Source organism: Armigeres subalbatus, chromosome 2 (genome assembly GCF_024139115.2).
Source record: "Armigeres subalbatus isolate Guangzhou_Male chromosome 2, GZ_Asu_2, whole genome shotgun sequence".
Classification (NCBI taxonomy): Eukaryota; Metazoa; Arthropoda; class Insecta; order Diptera; family Culicidae; genus Armigeres; species Armigeres subalbatus.
Genome location: NC_085140.1, coordinates 113305265 through 113328812, shown reverse-complemented (window position 1 = coordinate 113328812; position 23548 = coordinate 113305265). Strand labels below are relative to the sequence as shown.

The 23548-nt window shown below is 39.7% G+C and overlaps 1 protein-coding gene and 1 pseudogene across 3 annotated transcripts in view; one reads left to right on the top strand and one right to left on the bottom strand.

The window, feature by feature from the left end:
- The window catches only part of LOC134210687 (PR domain zinc finger protein 1), a 199601-nt gene that overhangs the window by 152921 nt on the left and 23132 nt on the right, over positions 1–23548 (bottom strand). The gene's annotated exons all lie outside the window — the stretch shown is intronic.
- On the top strand, positions 1275–2670 carry LOC134209167 (uncharacterized; annotated as a pseudogene).

Sequence of the window (23548 nt, the reverse complement as noted above, 5' to 3'; positions counted from 1 at the left end):
TTAGAGGTGAAATAGGCTCTTAGTGATCATTTGAATTTGGTTCTTTATATCACAAAGATGGTTCTATAAACCTTAATGCTTATACTACAGGGAATTCTGCGAAGTGCTAGAACGAAATAGTTATTGAAGGCGAATCCAATTTAGTTTCATGGATCGAATTGAACCATTTTCAAAAAAAAAAGATGACAGTCCTCCGATTTCGCATGTAGGTTTTGAGGCAAACTATGCTTGGGTGTCCTCGAATGGAATAGTTGTTGAAGCAGCATCCAATTGGGTGTTATGTGTCCAATAGAGCATGAACCATTTAAAAAAAGCAAAAAAAAAAAGTTAACAGCGACAGCGCTTTAGTGACGAATCGTAGACATGGTCGCATATGTCAGAACATGGTCCCATAAGATATACGATAAACTTTTGTGAGAAAGATCGTTATGCAAGGTTATTAATGATTAACCATGAGTGAAGTTTAATTATAAGATGCTTCCACGGATCCAGTTCTACACAATCCGTGCTGGTAAAGTATTGACGATGTTGATAAGCCAGTCTATTGAGAAGAATTCTGAGAAAAAGCATCGATTCCGCAAGTAATTTGTAAATGAGGAATGTTTTCGAATCTATTTGCAGCAACCTATACAATAACAATTGTTGTGTATGTTCGAGAATTCTTGTAGCGGCGGCTACTATCCATTATCCGAAAGCATCATAACCTAGTACTATTTTGACCGGTTTTGGCGCATCAGTATATAACGCGTTGGACTCACATAGCAAAAGGAGTCCAATCCGTACTCAACAAGATAGATTCTTGAATCTATTCCCAGGAAATTCCTATTGAAACGTTCTGGGAATCCAATCACAACTTTTGAAAATGGTTTGCTAATGTAGCCTAGATCGTTGACAAACAGTCTGTGCTGAAGCTGATGCGTACCTTCTAATCAAATTCCGATCCTTGTGGTACGACTAAATGTTTCTTGGATAAGTGATGCTGATCTGCAGTGAAACATACTAAAGGATATAAAAGCGAAACAATAATCTACTTTTTTTTAACCAAAGTCGTCATGTAATTTTCGTTTTCTAATTGTTCGACAAATATATAACGCATGAATCTAATCCGAAAGTATTCACTCGAAAATTGTTGTCCATTCGTGTCGGTCGGGAAAAAATCATCGTTTTGTCCTACTAAGTTCGGTTATTTTGGAAAGTGTGATCAATATCAATCTGGGTATCAACACCCAGATAAAACAGTGCCAAGGTCTGCTCGATATATTAAATATTTTCTTTGATAAAAATTTAAGTTCTGGTTAACAAACAGTGCATTAGAAAGTGATTCAGGAAAATTTGCGACAGCAAGAAAAACAAAATGGTGCTCCCAAAAGCAATGAAAGTTACAGTTCTCCGGGAGTCCGGGTAAAAGGACGATTTCCTGCTGACCACCGATAGGCATAGGTAGATCTGCCACCATTTCGACAATCTGAAGAACGAGGTTGTGGTCCGCTATCCGGAGTTGCTGCAGTACGAGGAAATCAAGTTCGTCTGGATTGATGACGAAGGCGATGAGATCATAATCCTTAACCATGCCGATTACTATGACTACATGAACGCTTGGAGACGAAGTCAGGAAAAGCGGCGAATCTATGTCAGAGGTGCGAACAAGATACCCCAACCAAAGCAAACTTCCGAGCAGCAATCTACGGACGCCCCGATGAAATATGCTTCCGCGGTTCCCAGAACCGAATCAGCTGCCCCCAGTGTTGAGTTCGACTCTCCACCATCATGCACGGATGCGGAAGACCTACCGCTTCATAGTAACATTGTTTGCGATGTGTGTGACGAAACCATCCGCGGCCATCGGTACAAGTGTTTGCAGTGTTTCAACTACGATCTGTGCATGCGCTGCGAGAACCGAATGCGCCACAAGGACTATCTAATAGTCCGCATTCCGACGCCGGAAGTCAACCGCCGATCGCCGTTCCGGCTGTTCGACAAACTTCGTAGCTACGCAGCGGAGGTGGGGGCCAACTCTGGTTTTGCGGCTGCTAACGATTTCCGCGACGAGGACTACGAGAACTCGAAACGATCCAAACGGTATCATCGCCGTCACAGCAAGGAGCGATCTGAGTCATCTCCAAGGAATGCCGTGAGGAAAAAGAATGCAAAGATCGCAAACAGCGCCCTGAACGTTGCGCCAAATCGTCCGAGGAACGTCGTAGCGGCGGCCACCGTCATCGTCTCGGACATGGATTCAACTTTTCTGATCAATCAGGTTATCGATCGGCCAACATTCAGTCAGCTTTCATATCGGCAGATGCTGCGGCTGCAGCTGCCGCCGCCGCTGCCGAATCCGCCGAGGATGCCGTCAGAGCGAGCCTGGCCCACTGTCCTATGTTTACTACTGCTTCAACTTCTGTCTCTACTTCTGCTTCTACTTCGGCTTCGGCACTGACATCTGCTCCACCACAGGAGGAAGCCAACCCAACTTTGTCTACTACAGAAAAACCTCAAGAGCCAGCTCCATATCTTCCGACAGCCGAATCACCACAGCCAAAACCTTCCACCCCGTCAAACAACACTTCACCAAGTACACCAAAACAGATTCCGGACATGATCGACCTATCCTGGTCAAACCCAGACCCCACCCGAAGAAAAGAAAGACAAAACGACGGAGACGGCCAATGAATGTATTAACAATATGTTGCTCTAAATATAAAATCTGTAGCAAAATCCAACATATTTTTGTTCAAATGGGATAAACCAAATATGAGTAAAAGATACTGCTTCGTCAAAATGATTATTGCACTAAAATTAGGGAAAGCACCACAAGATAGGTGATCTTGCCGTCTACAAGCCGTATCAAAAAATTATGAAAGATCATTCTTAACTTTAACGAAATCATCATTTCATTTAAATGCTATCATTTATCAAGTTTTTGGGTTGTCATATTTTTGAAGAAATTTAATCTATTTGGACGCAATTTTTAGTAGTTCCGGCTGAGCATGTAATCGCATTTTCTATCTTGAAGGCCTTTATTGGACATAAATAGATTCAACATCAAAACAATAGATCTTCCAGATGAACGATGCTGATCATATTGAATTGATTGTAGCCATCAAAAATTGTTTACGATTAAGATAGATATCGACCAACTTATCGAAATGATATGATGAATTGATCAACAAATGCATATTTCGTTTTTGCTTTACGCTTACTTTTACCTACTCAGTGACGGAGTAAAATTGTATTGCCCTCCCTTTCTTTCCTACGGAAATTTTACTACTCAAAACTATGGAAAAAAAGACGACAATATAAGTTTACTCAGTCACTGAGTAGATGAAAATTATAGTGAAGAACATTTCTAACAGAACGCTGAAGAGTGGAGTTCCGGGTAAAGGCTCCCCCAAACACACGCGATGCGACAATCGCGACCCAGTTCTATCGCTTGGCGACTGCGATTCTATCGCCGTTGACATGGAAGCGTAGAAGCAACATTGCCGACAGCGACCCAATGATAGAGCCGCTTTTCTAGATGTCACCGTCACGGCGATGAAATCGCTTAGGTTTGGGGGAGCCTTATCATATAATCTGGACTACAACCTTCATGGTTTTGTTCAGCGACGCAGCAGGAATTTTTCGATTAAATGAAGTTTGGTATTGGAAATAAATTTCGTTAAAAGCTACTCAAGCTTGTTGGCGAAATTTTTAGAATTTAACGAAACGAAATAAAAAAAAACTGATGCCACCATGCTAAAATTCCGCGAAATTTCGTCTCGAATCAACTGAAACGATTTTTTTTTTCGAAATAACGCATATCCATAAGTGGAACTAACCTACAAAGTACTACGCGTCTCCACGCACTTTTCATTCTAGAATTCTGATTCGCCGGCGCGTGGTGCGTTATTTCCTAGAACCTGCCAGCAAAAAACTTCTTGCTTTATGTGTTTCCCGGCATCAAAGTATAACCATTTTTTGAAAATGATAATGATGTTAAGATTTTAACCAATTTTAGATGGCGTCAGCTAGCTATATTGTTTAACTGTTGCATGAAGTAAAATACCCGTGAAAATCATTACAACTAAGACATTAAAGCAGATTTTGCTCAGCTAGGGCATATTTCCTAAGCTTATTTCTAAAAGAAAATCAAAATCGAGTCCCATAATGCGAACCAGGGCAGTATAGGAATCTATCTTCTTCTCTATATAATAAAAATGAAATGGTCTGTGTTCGTATCCGCATAATTCAGAAACGGCTGGATAGATTTTCTTCATTACTTCAGCAATTATATTCATTATCGTTTCCGACGGGTTTATATGATATTTCCTCATGCGAAGTCACGAATCAGGTTGAGTAAATCGTAAAAAAAACTAAAATTGAAAATCTTATGGGAATTTCGGATAGGCAGTTCACAACGCACATTTCGCCTGCTATGCAGGACAACGTCTGCCGGGTCGACTAGTATGAAATAAAAAATAGAAATGAAGTAGTTTTTGCACTCATCGTTTCGTTTTTTATCAAATCCACTCGTAAAATTTTCTTGATTTAGAATAGGTTGAAAGAACTTCTGACTCTGGGAAAAATCCGGTCATATTAATCAATTTGTTGTACTGCATACAATATTTTTTTTACTGAGTATAACGAGCAACCAATCGGCTGATTATGGCTGGAATGGCTTACCAAAAGCTAGAATGTAAATCAACATTCAATTAGTATGAGATTGTTGTGAAACGTTGCGCTACTTAAGGTCATTCAGTGAACGGCCAATAGCGATGAAAATTTGAACTAATCCGGTCCACTTAATATGAGTATGAAAACTTTATGATATTATAACAATGTTAACGTATTTGGTATAATTTGGCCCTGTAACAAACAATGGGGTCCAGCCCGTCCAACCGCACGCTATAGTATCAAGTCTTTATAATCACAATGTCATATCATTACGTGTTTTGTCATATGAACACATATGTACAACGGCAATGATCTAACCCGGGAACTAACCATTCCACAAGAAAATCATCTCTCATGCATCCATTGAATCCAGAATCCAGAAAACAGAAACTCAAAACAAAGGACCAGAGAACCAAAAATGCTTTTTTGTGGCGAAAGCTTCCTGATTTCGCCTTAACTGCATACAAACACAGCATGAAAGCTTCTCACAATCAACCCCCCTCTATCAATGAACGATTGCGAAAAACAGAACAGTCGAGAGAAAAGCATGCAGCGCATTCATCCATCGAATGAATCCCCTCATGGTTCGATTCATTTCCTACGTGCTCGCTCTCAACGTAGGTATCGCTTCGCTGGACGACGACGACGTGTGCTGAAGCAATGCGGCGTGTGAAGTTAATTTCTTCCTTGCTTTGGCTCGGTGCGGCGGTAGAAGTTTCGCACTTGCGATAGGAGCTGATGGTGTGAAAAGTTGCAGCCTATTAAGCTCGAACTGTTTCGAATGCTTTCTTTTTGGTCTCTTGTGAACGACTCATCATAATCGAAAACATTCTTTTTTTTACGTTAAGGTCACTCCTGACGGAATCCAATTTTCGAAGTACTCGCGTTTTCAAGGGCACACCATTCGATACGGAAGTAACGCACAACTGTCATTTTTATTTTTTCACGCATGCTGCGACGCAGCAAAGCTGAAAAAATAAAAATGACTGTTGTGCGTTGCTTCCGTATCGAATGGTGTGCCCTAGAAAACGCGAGTACTTTGAAAATTGGATTCCGTCAGGAGTGACCTTAAGGTAATCAAATTTTTGGGACAATTTCATGGATTTAATTCAGTTGTTTCATTTGGCAATCGATTTTATTTCAGTGATGCTCAAATTTGAGTGATTATTGGGATAAATATACTATTCTTCAACAAGTCCATCTAATCGCGAAAAAATAAAATAAAGCCCCAATCGTGACCTTGAAACCCGTCACAACCTAGTTCTGAGGTCATTTGATCCAATTTCATCATTTCACATCACGTCCCCCATATTTTTGCGCACATTACTCGTGTGCCCACTTCCAGAACCATTCTGCCTACCAACCAGAGAGGGCGCGTGGTGCCTCAGTTCTTCCTTCTTTCCCCGCGCACGGTCGTCGGTCCGATCGCCCGGCGCGGCGATGGCAGTGATGATGATACAAACTTTGCGCGCATCAGAACCCAAACCCATCGTGAGTGAGTGAGCGAGTGTGCTGTTTGTTGTTGTTGCCGTTCTACGTTCTAGCAACCAACAGCGACCAAACCGCATATATGAAGCAAGAGATCAATGAACCTGCGAGCGAGCAGCAGTTCGTTGTTTTTGTTGTGGATCTGAACGAAACTGAAAACAGACACAGAACCCCGAAGAGTGGATGTTGGTGGAGCCTCCAGTAATAAGGTTCTGATGTTCTGCGCGCCGATTTGTATGAATGTTCAACTTTTTTTTTTGCGTTCGTAAGTTCTTTCATATTGCTTGTTGTTAGGTTCCGCGCCGGTTTTGAAGATGGATGGATGGTGCTCCCGAGGTCACCTCTCCATTTATGTATCCCCATCGGTGCTTCATTATGATTGGCGGAGGATACATTTTTTACCCTACCCGAGTACCATCCGTACCATAAGCTGACGTTTATACCGCGGGATTACTCAACAGAAGTTTGTTGATTTTTTTCCCTCTCTTTGGCTGTTTTTTGTAAGTCGTGCAAGGCGTAATTTTTTTTTCTTCATTTCAACTCGCTTTTTATTCAGAAGTTTCGTCAACATCACATCATCGCAACTCGAACAAGTTGAGCTTGAGATGTTTTGCACATTCCTACCGACCGGGATGGATTCTGAGTTCATCGTCGTGAGCAAAACCGTTGAGGTGTAGTCAGCAGCACGCGGTCAAAGTCAAAGTCAGTGCGTACTTCTTTTTTTCTTAATCCGGTTTATACTGGCGTGATGTAATGTAAATTGAATTATTATAAATTTGAGTTTGTAAGGAAACTTAAATTACGGATGATTTCCTATGGTTTTTGTGAGATGGTTAAGGTTTTAGGGAATTGTTATTTTTATATTCTATGGGTTGTCATTTTCAAATTAGCCTTGCAAGCACATGCGTAGGACTTTCAATCCAATTTTTAGTTGATTTTCTGAAGAATTTTGTGGAAATACTGAACAAAATAGTGGAATTTACAAACAAATTTTTGCCTTTCTCGTACAACAAAGTTGTAACAAAAGGCTATCATTTCACTCAAAAATCGAACTTTTTATAGAAATCTCGGAAACCCATGATGTTATATACCAATCGACTCAGCTCGTCGAGCTGAAGAAATGTCTGTCTGTCCGTGTGTATGTGTGTATTTATGTATGTATGTATGTGTGTGAGTGTGCACACGAAAACCGAAAAACATTAGCCACATATTTCATATAGTAATGCTTGACCGATTTTTTTGCAACAAGTCACTATTAATCACTATTGAATTTAATAACGATTGACCATTGCGTTTGAAAGTTATTAGGAAAATAGAATCTAACTATATAAATGCGAAGAAGGCAGTACCACCACTCGGTTAATTAAGTTTTTTTTTAATGTAAAGAAGTCAGTTTTCAGATGTTGGGAAGCAATATTCGGTAACGAATTAGTCCTCTCGATGACGTAGATACCTCAGATAATTTTTTTTTAAATAAATCATCTGTAAATTACACTACGTTTATAGAGCGGATCGGGGACTTCATAAAATAGCTCCTGTATCTGCCAGACATAGCATTATTTTTTCAACTTTCTGGAAGCAGAGACAATATTTACCCTGTCACCTGCTAATATGTTCAACAAACATTGTCTTCCTCAAGAAGCTCTGTTTGACGTCCGTCACGTCCGTCAATTCGGTTCGGCAAACTACTTTACGCAAGTAATATCAATATCGTTATTCAATTATCTTGGTGGTGATGTAAAACAGCAGAGAGAAATTCAGAAACGGAGTTATATTGCTGATCATCCATTGCATTTATTAAACCATTTCGACTCCGTCTTTGTGTATGAATGATTGTATTTCGATTACAATTCAGTCTGTTACATGAGACAATAGACGACATTAAGAATTGAACGTTGTATTCCTGTGGGTACCAATCCCGAAAGTTAAATTGTAACCAACATTCAATAAGGTAATTGAGAAATGCTCTCCAATCTTTTATTCTAACGATCGCATTGTCAACTCTCATCAGTGCGAGCACACCAAGAAAATCTGCAACCCGCTGATCGATTTACACGCGCTAGACCAAAACGCCAGGCTGATTCGCTTCGATCGACGTCGTCGAGGCGAGTGCAAAGAACTCCACTTAGATCACCACCGGCGAAGTTTATATTGTAGGTATGCCCGAGCCTATGGATCGATCTGTAAGTAGGTACCGCACATAGAGAACCCCGGCCAGAAGGCAAAACCTGCTCCGGCGAGTTGTTCTTCTGCTGGAGAGGTGCAAAGCTGATCTCCATAACGGACGAACACGGTTCGGTCGTGGCATGGCAGATGGATGGAACGGAAGTGCTCCCACATCCCCTGCCTGAGATTCCATGCTCATGTTCGCACACTGCAGCATGCTCTAGTACGGAGCATAGATCCGCCGCCTATCGACGACGGTGACGGTGGCGCGGCCTGACTCACTACTTGGGCAGGCAAGCATTAATAATGTTCTGCGGGTAAGAACTTTTTTTCTCTATCTGTCATGGTCTGGTGACGTTGAACGTGAAGCTATCGAGCGCCTGATTCTTAGAGTGCGGATGGGGGCGACGTGATGCGATGTGTGGTGCGGGTAATTAAAATGGTAAGGTTCTACCGAGCAACTAGAAAACCAGTAGAACAACAACAGGGAAGTCAGTAATTAGAAATTATGGTTGGAGAAAAAAAATGTTCCTCGGCGCAACGCACAGCTTTCGAAGCGGGTACAGTTCGTTGATTTTTTGCTCGCTACAATTTGAAGATTACTCCACCACGGATAGGAGGAAGAAAATGGAATATAGATACTGTTTTCGATCGTTGCCATTCCGGATAAATGGATACGATATGGCACACACCGGTTAAGAAGAAAATTGTGAGCTAGCGTGAAAAGTTGAGGGACCTTTCGCGCTTCGATGGGTATCGGAACGAGCGAAGCACAGTAAATCATTTCCTAACACGAGTGGGGTTCAGGTGAAAAATAGATGGAGAAGTTGTTCTGAGTTGGAAAAAAAATCAACTGCAACAATGATTAACATTATGATTCTATTTTCATCGCTGATTGGTGTAGACAATCAGAACAACAAAAAAGGCAATTTTTCCATACCAATTGGCACATACTTGATAGTCAACTTCTTTCTTGTTTGGTTAAGGTGCACCACAGCTGGTGTTTCATTCCAACACCCAAATGAATGCTCGAATGGTCACTTACTCGAGTGCTGTAAATTTCATTGCAATACTTTCACTAAGATGTAAAAAAATATACTCTATAGTCACTGAGATACGTTCTATTAAAACAAGCCAAATTCCAGAACTTGGAAAAATAGTGGTTCGGAATTTAGAACAAAATCTAAAAATTGGACAAATCTGAATAGGGAGAAAAAATAAAAAAATAAAAAGCCTTTTGCTAAAACTAAAAAGAACTTTGGATGGAAATTCCGAGGGATTTCCAATGAATTCAAAAAAAAAATTCTCGATGAAATACATTTTTTTCAACGAAGAAGGATCGTGTGGCACAAGGCGAAAAGTTGTTTGGCCGAATATGTCATTTGACCGAACAATCCATTTGGCCGAAGATGGGCCTAGACTAAAGTTATTTGTCCGAAAATTTTATTTGGTCTTCAGCTCCATACTGCCATCGTTCGACCAAACAGATCTATTATGGATCGTTCAAAAATGACGTCCAAGGTTTTAGGGAGTCCAAGATTATGTGACAGTATATTTACTCGGTGTACAAAAAAGCGCGACGGAGGGGGATGGTCAAAATATCACAAAAAGTAGATATTTAAATAACCCCTTAGCTAAAAAAATGGATAGCCGAATAGCTTTATTGACCGAAATGGTCGTTTGTCATTTGACCGAAATGGACATTTGGTCGAAAATGTGTCGACTGAATTGGTCATTTGACCGTTTGGCCGAAATATTTGTTTTGCAGAAAGGATGTGTTTGGGCTAAATGGCGTTTTCTGCCAAAGGACTATTTCTACCAAATGATAATTTTGGCCTAATGATCTATTTGATCAAATGACATTTTCGCCCACTTGATCTGTTAGGGCAAATGACCAGTTCGACTGAATGTCCCTTTCAGCTGTATATCGCTTTCGGCCAAATGACATTTACGGTCAAACCGTTTCCGACCTAAAGTGTAATTTGGCCGAATAGGACATTAGACCTAGGGTGGTCGGTATTGGCCATTTTTGTCAAATACCGGTTTTCTGTATTTGATGGAGTCAAAACCGGTAATACCGGTAGAATACCGGTTTTTGTGAAAATTACAGGTTTACTACCTTTTGATTTGAACATCTGGATGAAAAACAATATTTGCTGAAAAATTTTAAATGTTCATTGCTTGTTGAGCTGGGCAAAGCGAAACTTAAGTAGACATTACATACTGAGCGACTCATCTCCCAATCCGCATTGGATTTTGTTAGCAGCCAACTACTGAGAATGCCCTCTCTGGTTCAACCGAAGTAGGACGAATAATTCCAAGACCGTCGAAAATCAGTGTCAAATACTTGCCCTTAATCCCTTCCGATTCATGTAGGAGAATTCCTTACGGATTGAATGCAAGGATCCTGGAGTCAACGTATTTGCCACCAGCAACGCAAGTGTTTTGCTTTGCTACAGTCTCTTCACAAGTTGTTCTTCAACCGATAAACCAGAAAAATATTCAAAGAGGCATCTTCTTCGTACCGATCGTCAGGTATGGTCGTTGTCTGTTTTAACGATCGCATCAGGAATGATTAGACGCTTCAAGATCCCATACGCTTGCCTTATCAAAGTAGCTCTGGATGCCTTGAAGAAAATGCCAAAATCGTTTCTGATCAATTCCTTCATGGCAGAATTATTCAAAAAAGCAAAAAGATCGGCGTATTTGGATCGTCTCTCATGGATTCATTCCTTAAAAGCATCGAAATAGTGGCGGAAATTTCTGTGGCTTGATTTGATAATAGTTCCAACGTAAATTGGAACGGCACGTCGACTTTCTACATAATTTCTTACATTGCGAAAATGTTCATTGAAAAAAAGGTCAGATTTTTTATACTGACAGCAAAATTTTAAATACCGAAAATACCGGTGTTTTCCGTCTCTAATACCGGTATTTTCGATACCCAAAATTAGCCGGTAATACCGGTATTACCGGTTTCGGTACTACCGGTTAGACCACCCTAATTAGACCAAATAGGTCATTTGTAAAAAGAGCGTCTCACTACTCACTTTGCCCTTCTCACTTTTCACAGTAAGAAGTGAGAAATGAGGAATGAGAAGTGAGACGTCTCACTTCTCACTCCTCGTTTATCACTTCTCGCTGTTGAAAGTGAGAAGGGCAAAGTGAGTAGTGAAACGTCTCACTACTCACTTCTAACAGCCAGAAGAGGAAAATGAAGAGTGAGAATGAGACGTCTTACTTCTCACTCCTCATTTATCACTAGTTGCTGGTAAAAGTGAGAAGGTCAAAGTGAGTAGTGAGACGTCTCACTACTCACTTCGCGCTCATCTTTTTTTACAGTGAGAAGTTAGAAATAAGGAGTGAGAAGTGTGACGTCTCACTTCTCACTTTTTTTACAGTGGGAAGTGAGAAATGAGGAATGAGAATTTAGGAGTCTCTCTTCTTACTCCTAATTTCTCACTTTTCAAATGACTTATTCGGCCAAATGTCCTATTCGGATGACCCTTTCGGCCAAATGATTGTTTCGGCCAAATGGCACTTTAGGCCAAATGGCACTTTCGGCCAAATGGCCCTTTCTGCCAAATGATCATTTCGGCCAAATGACCCTTTCGGCCAAACGACCCTTTTGGTCTGATGACCCTTTCAGCCAAATGACACTTTCAGCCAAACGACCCTTTCGGGTAAATTACCCTTTCGGGGAAATGATCCATTTGGCCAAATAATCCTTTCGGCCAAATAATCCTTTCGGCCAAATGACACTTTCGGCCAAACAACAACTAGTGGCATACCGCCAAATGGCTTCCGGCCGAATGAGTTTCGGCCAAACGACCCTTCCCCGTTTCCGACAAACGTTCAATTTGGCCTTATGGAATTCGGCTAGGTAACCTTCGGCTCAACGAGTTATTCGACCAAGTGGCACCCGAACAAATGGCTCTCCGCCGAATGGTTTCCGGCCAAACAATGGCAAGGGTCATTTGGCTGAAGGCCAGAAAGTCGTAAGATGCTAGGCCAAAAATGTCATTTAGCTGAAATGGAAAACTGACAGAAAACGTTATTTAGCCGAATTAGTCATTTGCCCAAGAATTCGTTTTACTAAATATGTTATTTGACCGAAAATACTATTTGTCGAAATGAAAATTTTGTGAAAAACTATCATTCATGTGCAGAAAATTACTTTATTCAAGCATAAAAACTATGGCCCAAAAGGACGTCTGGCAGAATTGTGGTTTGGCTTTAAATGGCATCTGGCCAAACGGTTGAACATTTTTGACCGTATTACCAAGTATTATCGTATTCTGTCAAACGGCCATTTCTACCGAACGCATTTTCGGCCTCCTGATGACCTATTCAGCCAAATGACTATTTCAGCCAAACGATCTGTTAGGGCAAACGGCATTTTGGCCAAATTACCAGTTCGACCGTACGTCACTTTGGCAAAATGCAATTTTCAGCCAAACCGTTTTCGATCTAATAACTGTTTCGTTCAAACTTTCATTTCGTTATTCGGCCAAATGACTCACCGTTGAATGTCTTCCGGCCAAACGACCCTTCTTTTTTTAAATAATTTTCCGTGGAATTTTCGAAAATTTTCTTATAAGCAATAAAAACATTTCCCGTAGAAATTCCTAAAGAAATTCCTACGAAATTCCGAAAATAAATTCCGAATTTTTCAATAAAAATTTTAAAATTCTAGATAGTTTTCCGTAAAAAATCCTTAGAGCGGATATCCCAAATAATTTTCTGTGGAAATTTAGAAGTATACTGAACAGAAATTCCGCGAATTCGAAACAATCTCCCGTAGAAATTTGAAACAATTTCCCTTAAAAATTCTGAAAAAATTCTCTTGTAAATTCCGGAGAATTTTCTAAGGAAGTTCCAAACAATTCTCCTTGGGTGGGAATCCGAATGTACTTTCCTTCGAAACTCCTTAGAAAATCTAAAAATAATTACCACATTAGTATTTTTGAAAAACTCAGAGAATTTTCTGGAGCGGTTCATCAGATTCTCCCGTTTACGTTTTGGAAGTACAGATCCCATTCGGTTTTGGCAACATTCGGTTTGGCAACATCCGATTTTGACAACATTCTGTTTTGGCAACACATTTTTTTTTAATCGCTTATAAACCGCGTAAATCTCATAATGTTCGTAAAAAAATGGTTAGAGCCCTGAACCGACGCAAAAAAATCGTAAAAATTTTTTTTTTGTGAAAAAACACTTAGATTTTAAAATTTGAACAAAAAAAATGTGGTCAGAGCCCGATACCGACGTTAAAAAAATCGTAAAACAAAAACGAAATAACTAAAAACTTCAAAATTTGCTTAAAAAAGTGACACAGTATTCCTAAGGTCACAATAAGTAAAGAAATATGAAGAATTATAAGAGGAAAAAAACATTCGATTTTGGCAACACAAATGTTCCGAACGTGTTGTCAAAATTGAATGGGGTCTGTATCCCGAAAAAATGCAGGATAAACAACTTTAAGAAAACAAACGTCGTAAAACATTAACACGCCGATTAGCGTCGCCGTTTCGCCGATGATTTTCGAGCCGCCCTCCCCCTTTAAACACAAGTAATGGCGGGCAGAGCTTACTTGGATCTGGGTGAGAATTGCTTTTTTTGCGAATCGGAAAATATGACATTTTTTCATACGGGCAAACCAGGATTTGTATTCATCTTGGAGCAAACGAGATACAAATTCTATTAATTTGGGTAATAGAGCTAATGTTTTACTAAGCTCATGCTTTACACAAATTATGCATATGCAAATGATTATTGCTTCCAGCAAATTTGACGAAGAAAAAAGTCACGTTTTTCTGTTTTCAGTAATATCTATTCCATTTCTTCTCTACACATTGCTGTTTGGTTTCAGGATTATCCACGAGTTAACGAATTGTTCCAATTGGGAAAACGGAATCAATGTTTTATTGCTTAGTTATGAAACCAAATTTTGCAATAGATGTGGATAGATTAATTTGACCGCTTCTTTGAGAATTTCGTCGCTTCTTGTCGCAAAACATGCGTGCTCACTGCTGCCTCTACACTTCGTACAGCCAATCATGTCCCTTGTAGTTTTTTAAGGTCACTCCTGACGGAATCCAAGATTAAAAGTGCTCGCGTTTTCGGGGGCACACCACTCGATACGGAAGCAACGCACAACTGTCATTTTTATTAATTCACGCATGCTGCGAAGCAGCAAAGCTAAATCAACAAAAATGACAGTTGTGCGCCGCCTCTGAATCGAGTGGTGTGCCCCCGAAAACGCGAGCACTTTTAATGTTGGATTCCGTCAGGAGTGACCTTAATAAAAAAAAATAACTTCAGTTGAGCAAATTATAGAAATGGGTAGACTGAAAAAAATTAGCAACATTGATGAAACTAGGTCTTCCTTAAGAACTGTTCAGTTTATAAAGAGGATACTTTGTATTGTCGATGTTTGTCAAACTATCAATCTTTCAAGAAATCTTTTTTTTCGTTGAATATATTATCCGACCTTCTAAAAATAGAATCCGATTATGAACAAAACAATTCCAACGATATTCATATTTCGGATTTTCAACAGCTCCAACCGTTAATATTCCGTTTTCGGGCTCCCACAGGTTCTACTGTTTCTGGATATCGACAAATCATTGACAGTGTGTATCTTTCCGGTCTTCTTGATGATTTTGTTGACATGCTGATTTACACTTTTTTTACAAACTGTTGATTTTGCTTTAAAAAAAATCTGTTGGGAAACTTATGTTACTCGAAATTCGAGAAGCTTCGACAATTGGCGCAATTGAATTTAAACTGTTTTATCTATTTTCAAAAATTACAATTGATTGACATTGTATTACAATATACCAGTGGTGCTCAGCATTTTGGGCGTTTTTCCCCTTAATTTGCATGTCACACAATGAAGAAGAGCTTTCTTCTATCAAGTCAGCACTTGGACGAAAGCTTTCAAATATATTTGTCAGCTGAGGGTATTAAAAATAATATTGGTGTTGTAAACACTCCGTACGACTTGATCAAAGTAAAATTACACTGCGGCCCGCGGGCCGCACCTTTTGCTTTGATCGTTTCATACGGAGTGAATTTAACACCAATATCCATTTCATTACCCATAGCAGATAAATATATATGGAAGCTTTCGACCAAGTGCTAATTTGTATGGTCAAAGCTCATTTTTATTCTGTGAGAAGCAAATTGAGGAAAAAAACACCCAAAGTGCTGAGCACCACTGCAATATACGATAAAGCAAAATCCATCAAAATTGGACAATCTGTCTGTTTTACATCGTCATGTAAAAGTGTCCTCTCAATAAACTGAACAGTCCTTAGCTGTGCGGTAAGATTCGCGACTGCGTAGCAAGACCATGCTGAAGGTGGCTGAGTCCGATTCCCGGGGGGAGTTATACTTCTAAGTCCTAAAGTATGATCTAAGAATGCATACATGTGTAACAACGTTATATGTACGTTGCGAATTTTTCAGGGTGAATTTTTTTAACAGTGCCTTCAAAGGGCCAAAAACTTTAAATATTCTAAATCTATGGAGGCAAAATAGAACTGCAAAGAGTGTATTCTTGGAGAATCAAAATTGACAATGATGGATCTTTAAGGTAAAAGTTTTTCAGATACAGCGCATAGACAGTGCCTGGTGCAAATAGCATTCTGAAGATATAAGCAAATAAGTTGATCATTCCGAAGCTTAAAACATGGAATCGAGTGTAAAATAGTTATAATTTGTAGTTAGTCTATTTTTCTCTCAACTTTCTTATGATTGTATCATGGCATAATTGAGTGGTATGGGCGTTTTGCATCATGTTTTCTGTCAAAAACGAGAACACTCAGAAGTCGCGCACATACTATTGTGAAATAAATCAGCATTGGGGCAATTTGACACTGGAAGAGAAATTTATCTACAAAAAAGAGCGAACAGGCAAACCTGTCAAAGTCCATAGTGAAAAAAATCGGTGTCGGTGTTGTGAATTCCTGGCCGAAATTCAACAGTTTTCGTTTAACAATAAACAAGGGCCTACGAATAAAAAGTAAACAAATTTTTATACCATTCGATAGCATCCTCTAATAGCTACTAATCGTTTAAAAATGTTCCGTATCTTTATTTATTTATTTATTTATTTATTAGGAGCAGGGAAAGCCCGCTTGAGTTGAACAGTTAGAAATTCATTAGCTCTCACTCAAGCGGGCGCAAAACCTCCTCTCCTTTTCTATGCATCAACAGATTACAATATGCAAATGATACAATTCGGCTTAAAACTACATCCAACAATAAACTTAAATCTAGGCCTAGCTACTACTGATTGTCGTTTGAAAGGTGAGAAAAGTTCGTACGGAGAGTGTTACGAGATGAATGGAAATCGAATCCAATGGAGCAGTTATTGAATATACGGCACATGCTAGTAAATTGCTCATTGTGACCATAATTAGTTCGTGCACCATGAAGAAAGAGGAGAGAACGAGAGCGAAGATTCCTATGGCTAACATTGATGTTTAGCATGGAAAGCAGTGGGGGATAGTCGATTCTCGATTCCAAGAGGTCTGCAATGAATATCGCCCGAGAAGTATTGCGACGGACTGTTAAGAGCTCTAAATCTATAAGCTTGCAACGGTCTTCATAGCTTGGTAAGTTTGAAGGATTTCCCCATGGAAGGCGGCGTAAAGCGAAGCGTATAAATTTGCGTTGAACGGATTCTATTCTAGCAATATTGTTCTGGTAATATGGAGCCCACACTGCGGAACAATATTCTAAAATCGATCTGACTAAAGAACAATAGAGTGCTTTGAGGCAGTGGACATCATCGAAATGCTTTGCAATTCGGAATATAAAGCCAAGGGTGCGAGAGGCTTTAGCAGTTACGTACGCAATATGCTCTCTAGACGTTAGCATAGAATCTAACATCACCCCGAGGTATCTGACAGAAGATTCTCGCCGGAGACTAGTGGAACCGATTTTGTAGTCGTAGCTAATCACAAAACGTTTGCGGGAGAATGACATCAAAGAACATTTGTCAGCATTGAGTACCATCTGATTTAAATCACACCAGTTTGAAAACAAATTCAGTTGTGATTGTAGGAACGACGCATCATCGAGATTTTTTATAATCCAGTACAGCTTGAAATCATCGGCAAATGAGAGCTTGAAAGACTTGAGCAACAAATTGATGTCGTTTAAATGAATGATAAAAACAAGTGGCCCAAGATGGCTACCTTGGGGCACTCCTGAAGTCATCGGAAAATAGGATGAAATGCAATCTCCAGTTTTAATTGCCATTTCTCGATTGCTCAGATATGACTGAAGCCAGTTCAGGAGAGGCCCGGAGAATCCGAGACGCTCGAATTTGGCTACGGCGATTTTATGATTGATTTTATCAAAGGCTGCTGTAAAGTTCGTATAAATCGAATCAACCTGTTGTCCTTTCTGAAAAGCCTTAGTGATGGTTGACGAATAAACAAGTAGGTTGGTAGTTGTTGATCGTTTTGGGATGAAGCCGGAAAAGTTCCAGTACGCAGCGATAAGTTGAACAACATTGATAGATAAACATAAACTGGAGGAACATTTTTTTAAAATGATTTATGGGATGCCATCCGGTCCCGGATTAGACGATGATTTTAAAGAGGAACAGCATTCGGCGACGTACTCGGCGGTGACAAAGGGATGTTAGTCAACTGGAGGATATGACGGGACATTGGCAGCAGGACATTGGACATTGATTCGTTGAGAAGATGGTTCGAAAAAACTCCAGAGAATTGCTCCAAAAAAAGATCACAAATTCCTTCAGTAGACGTCTGTTCGATATGCCCATTAGCCATGACAGTTGGGAAACCGGATTCTTTCCGTTGTGAATCCACGAAGCCCCAAAATCCTTTTGGGTTAAGTCGTAGGTTTCTTTGAATTTTTCGTTGATACGAAGAGTAGAGCCTGTCGTTCACATATTTTTAACGCCGATTTGTGGAGTGATACATGACCTTGTAATAGTGCGTTTTGAATTTTGAGTATTTCCTCAAGGCAGACCTTTTCCGGGTTTTCAGGCGTTTTAAATAATTATTGCTCCAAGGTGGATTCATAGGAAGAGATGATATACGTTTTGGTACAAACTGATCAATCGAGTAGAGTAATATGTTTGAGACCGTAATAACAGGAGAGTTGACATTCATGTTCATGGTGACATCCTGCCAGTTAATATTTTTTAGGAAAATATTCATACTAGTATAATCACCCTTTTTGGAGTTGTAGTAGATGCTTTCAACTGGTTCAGGGAAAACACAAGGCGTGACGCTACTCGCAGTTATGAGCAAAGGTGGATGATGTGAAGTTGACGTTTGAGATTAAATTATCTTAGATTAAATTAGTTAGGAAAAAATATTTTCGATTAGGCCTATAACGTGTTGTTTTCAAAATATTTGTAGGTTCACCCTAAAAACGGCTAAGGCACACGTTTTTTTTTCTGTCAGGAATAAGCCTTCACCAAATTCAGGGCCGATAGCAGGATTTTTTTCCGAACCGTCATCAGCCCGAGCTCGGAGAGAAAAATTATCTCTCCCAAAAAGCCTAATTTCACGTTTACGTTTGAAAAATGCCATAATCAAATGACAAGAAAACACAAAATGCCTTACCAAGAGGTCCTATTGCAGCAACTAAATCGGTGTGAGTTGTGCTCCTTGGGATAGGTTACTACAACTCATATGTGACCAGATTTAGTCGCAATCAAGTTGCTGTCACCATTTCGTTTGCTCGGGTTTTGTCCCATTCAACTGACGTTTAGAGGCGTCAGTGGCGGACTCAAATTCATGGAAAATTTGTTAAATATTTATCAAATAGTTTTGCTTTCGAGTAAAAGTTCTGCAAAACAAAGTAACATGAATTGCCGCATACATGCAGCGTTGACAAGACGCTACATGGGCATCGAGCCTAAAAGTATATTCTAAGAGAGCAACTGTGGACACAAATGTTATACGTTGATAATTTTTTTAGGCAAAATTTCTTCTCAAAATTGTTTCAAGAGGCGTGTTTTTTTAATTTTTGATGCCTTAGAATTAAAATTGTTTCGAATTAGAATTTTTAGGGGAGACATTTTGAGTACTTTGGGACGACATTTATTCAACGATGACGGATTTTTAATGAGGAAGTTTTGGGAAACCAGCGCTCATGGAGGGTTGGATTTTTTCAGAGGATAATTGTTTTTGATTTGTGATGCCAAAGAGTTTATATGGCTCAAATCTATGTTGCATGAAATAAACCAAACATTGTATCTTAGTAAAGTGAAACTTCTTAGGAATGCGACCTAATAGTATTGGGAAGAGCATTCAAACGAAGATAAATTTTTAGGGCGAAAGTTTTTTTTTTCGAAAAAGAACTCTAAATGAGATAAAAAAAATCGCTAGAGAAAAATGGTTTGATTAATTAAGATTGATGTTGAATCTGTTAGATCAGCGGCTCTCAACCTTTTTCTTGCGAGATACCCCTTCGAACTTTTGCATTATTTAGGTACCCCCTCTCGAAAGTAGGCTTCCAATCCTCTTGAAAAAATAATTCCAAGCCCTTTGAATCCCTTTAAAGTAGGTTTCCGCGCCTTAATTAAATGATTCTGAGCCTCTTGTAGATAGGCTTCCGAGCCTCTTGGAGACGATTTTCGAGCCACATAAAAGGAGGCTTCCTTTGCATCTTGAAAGGAGGCTTCTGAGCCTCTTGAAAAAAGAATTCCGAGCTTCTTGAAAGGAGGCTTGCGAGCCTCACGGAAGGAGCCTTCCGAGCCTCTTACAAAGAGGCTTCAGAGCTTCTGTAAGTAGGCTTTTGAGCCTCTTGAAAGAAGGAGGCATCTGAGTCTCTTGAAAGGCGGCTTCTGAGCCTCTTGAAAGTAGGCTTCTGAGCCTCTCGAAAGGCGGCTTACAAGTCTCTTGAAAGAAGGCTTCCGAGCCACTTGAATAGATCTTGAAAAGAGGCTTCCGAGCCTCATGAAAGGAAGCTTTTGAGTCTCTAGAAGAGAAGGCTTTGAGCTGCTTGAAAGGAGGTTTCCGAGCCTCTTGAAAGAAGACTTCTGATCCTCTTGAAAGGATGTTTTTGAGCCTCTTGAAAGGAGGCTTCTGAGTCTCTTGAAAGGAGGTTTCCGAGCCTCTTGAAAAGAGGTTTCCGAACCTCTTGAAAGTATCTTAAAACTAGGTTTCCGAGCCTCTTGCCAGCCTCTTGAAAGAAGGCTTTTGAGCCTCTAGAGATGGAGGCTTTTGAGCCTCTAGAAAAGAAAGTTTTTGAGCTTCCTTAAAGAAGGCTTCCGAAACTCTTGAAAAGAGGCTTCTGAGCCTCTTGGAAGGAGGCTTTTAAGCCTCTTGAAAGGATGTTTTTAAGCCTCTTGAAAGGATGCTTCTGAGCCTCTTGAAAGGAGGTTTCTGAGCCTCTTGAAAGGAGGCTTTCGAGCCTCATAAAAGGAGGCCTAGAAAAGGAGGCTTTTGAGCCTCTAGAAAAGAAGGCTTTGAGCTGCTTGAAAGGAGGCTTCCGAACCTCTTGAAAGGAGGCTTCTGAGCCTCTTGAAAGGAGATTTTTGAGCCTCTTGAAAAGAGGTTTCCGAACTTCTTGAAAGGATCTTGAAACTACGTTTCCGAGCCTCTTGCCAGCCTCTTGACAGAAGGCTTTTCAGCCTCTAGAGAAGGAGGCTTTTGAGCCTCTAGAAAAGAAAGTTTTTGAGCTTCCTTAAAGAAGGCTTCCGAGTCTCTTGAAAGGAGCCTTCTGAGCCTCTGAAAGGAGGCTACTGAGCAACGAAGCAAAAGAGCTTTAGCGAAAAAAAAAATCATTTTATTCATTCGACGTTTTGTTCGTTTGATCTTTTGTTCCGTGCTGATTTATTATGTGCTGATTGTGGAAGGCAGAATTCAATTGGGATTTATTGAACGCATTGCATATTATGTAAAATATAAATTTTTGAAATTAAAAATACGCAATTGTCAAAACTTTATCAATAAGTTTTGATTGGAATTTTAATACGTCCGCCATTACGCATTTTTGTCCGAGGTACCCCTCAGGGCCAGCGAAGGTACCCCCTGGGGTTCATGTACCCCAGGTTGAGAACCGCTGTGTTAGATGAAAAATGTTCATCTGTAGGATGAAAAAAAAAATCAAAATGGAAACTTTTTCAAAATATGATTGATTTACGATATGCCTGAAGTGACAAAAATTGCCTAAAATTCATCCTTGGAAGGTAAATTTGTTTTTTATTTCCTGTTCGGTGTGCCATTGCGGTGAATTTGATATTACAAAGAATGTGTAGCTTTTTAAAATTTCCCCCTGAGCATGTTTGCCCTACACAAGAACAAGAAAAATTATTCAGGAAGTGCCATTTTAATATACAATTTTCGAGGTACCTACTGATACAGAATAAGTATGGTAAAATCTTTCCATGGTAGCATTCTTATTGAACGATTTTTTTTTTTTTGAAAAAGTATTAGCTGTCATTCGTGGCACCCACTAAAAACAATATTAGAGTATTCCCCAACAAAGGTGCTTGTTCCTAAGGAAAGTGCTTATTGCGACTAAGTTTCAATTATAAATAAGCGCAAGAATTAAATGGAGATGATATGCATATGAGATTCTAGGTGGAATATGATATGGGATTTCTATGTTTCGTACACGAGTAGTAGTCACGTTAAGAGGAATTACTAGAAGTGGCTTTTTGATGCTAAGTTTCGTGTTGAGAGTCAAAGAATTTGCATGGACGAGCTTTATCTATTTCTCACTATAAAGAAAACAACAAGCCCACTATCTATCAAAATCAACATTCACTGACTTTGTTGTTTTCTAGCTTTCATGATGAACGAAAAGAAAGGTATTCGTTCGTGAAGTTCCTCATTGCCAATGCCATTGTTTAAGCATCAACAGATAGGATTTCTCAAAACTTTTCACCTTAGAATAGAAGCACAGACGAACAGAACTCTCGAGAATACTTCATCGTTCAACGATTGACTGGTCCATTGAAATATTCATTGGTTGATCGTCCACTTGTTTCGGGCGCTTCGATTTCGTTCAAGTTTGACGTTTGCTCACTAGCGACAGCTTGTTCGTGATTTGCCTGACGTAGAGTAAACACCAGATGCCATTAGTGTTCTCGTGATGATAAATTCAACAGCTAAATGTTCGCCCAACCAGCGACTTCTTTCTAACAATTCTATATAAGAAGCTATCAAAACATGTATAAGAGCTGGGCACATGCGAAATTTTTAGATTCTTATTAAAAAGATGTAAGCAAACAAATGAAAAGCTTGGAAAATTGTACATACAGTATTTGTATAAAAATCTACCTTTTGCGAATATGCCCTGTTCTTATATAGGTTTTGGTAGATTCTTATACAGAATTGTTAGAAAATCAAACAATCACCTGTTGGGTGTTCTAAGTGTTATGTCTGTTTGTCTGTGATAGAAGAGTTGTGATTTTTATGAAGTCTTCCGTTCTACATCATCCATATGAAATAAAAAAAAATACGATCATGAAAAGCACGCCACGTGTACATATCAAGGAAGACTTGTTGCGGGTCCCAGGCAGAGATTAAAATTGTGTTTCGTCTGTTCCAAAGTTCTTTCATTGCGTTGAAAAGGTCCATGTGTGTTGTTGCTCACCTGCAAAAGAGTTTCAGAAAAATGTATAAATTAGTGAATGATATTCTAAAATGAAGTAATGATGGAATTATTTGTATATCAAATAAAATCTTAAAAATTTTGAAATATGTATATCCTTGTTTGTAAAAAAAAAATATTGAATTTCTCAGCTAAGAAAGAAAGTGAAGTTCTTTTTCCACAGTCCATCCCACACGATTTACAAATCACGACCCGAATGGTCTATTGTCACACCCACCACATATATCTCCGACTAGACAATGCCATATTCTGTTTCCTCCACGCCCTGCTCGGGGGCAACGATCCCGCACCATCATCAACACCACCAGTAATCACCATCAGACCGCATCGTGCTTTCGTGCTGTGCGGTTCTTTCTCTCTTTGCGGAAGGAAGTTTTTAATACTACCCGAAGCTATTTTAATTTCAACGGTGCTTCTTAGCGCTATTTGTACCCACTGATCCCGTTACGATCTTTGCAAGGACCCGTGCCTTCGTTTTACGTTGGACCCGTTTGCGGAAGTAAAATTCCGACAAGCGGTGGTAATCCTGCAGGGACACCGTTCTGGGAAAAAACCTCTTAGAAGGTCACGTCTCCACGCTCAGCAATGAGTATTAACAAAAACAAGAGGAATGGGGAGTCTC